The sequence below is a fragment of the Borostomias antarcticus genome (assembly GCF_949987555.1).
Source record: "Borostomias antarcticus genome assembly, chromosome: 12".
Taxonomy (NCBI): Eukaryota; Metazoa; Chordata; class Actinopteri; order Stomiiformes; family Stomiidae; genus Borostomias; species Borostomias antarcticus.
This window is the reverse complement of record NC_140245.1, coordinates 10,782,266-10,783,102: the sequence shown is the minus strand read 5'-3', so window position 1 is coordinate 10,783,102 and position 837 is coordinate 10,782,266.

Sequence of the window (837 nt, the reverse complement as noted above, 5' to 3'; positions counted from 1 at the left end):
TTGTCTTGGGCAGAGGTAACAGCCATTTAATTTAACTTCTTTATTCAGTCTGAACAAGCTCCCATTGCAGCTGTTTTCTGAGATAGGCGTTGCCGAAGAGGGAGTCCTCAGCGATTAGGCCTGGTTCATCCCCTAACCAATCACATCGTGCAGTTTCATTCCGTCATCGCATTTCAAGGACAGTGATTGGCCTGGCTGGAATTCGAACCGAGAAATCACTCTGGACGAGAGCCTTTCCAGACCTTGAATCACATTTCTAAAATTGAAGTGGGCGTGTGATTCAGAGGCAGGAGCCATGCAGGCTCGGACATAGCCTACTTTATTAATAATAATTTCAATACTAGGCTATGTGTAACGCTATTATGGTGAAATTACCTGCTGCTGCTTAATCTCCAGCAAATTTGTCAGAAATGTGATAACCTCCAGCTAAAGGGAACAGGTGTTACACCGTATATATAGTAGCTGCGACCACTGAAATGTGTCCGCAGAGGTCGCTGTTACACTTTTTCTGCAGGTATGTTGTCGAGAACGCGCATGAAGTCATTCGCGTGCGGAAACATGCACGAGTGTAGAATATTGCCATCGCTCACTGTACGCGCAGTGCAGGAAACAAGTCGCCCGGGATCAAAGGCAGGGGCGCACCATAGAGGTGGGGTTAATCAACTCATCTCAACTCAACTCAGCTCAACTCAACTTAATCACTCGGTTCTGAAATAGTTAGGCCAACGAGTCTGTCGTACGAGACTTGTTTTTGGAACAGCCTTTTGTGGACATAATTCAAAGATATAGCCCAGACTGATGTTGTCAATGTAAACTCATCCGATAAATTTAATCAGA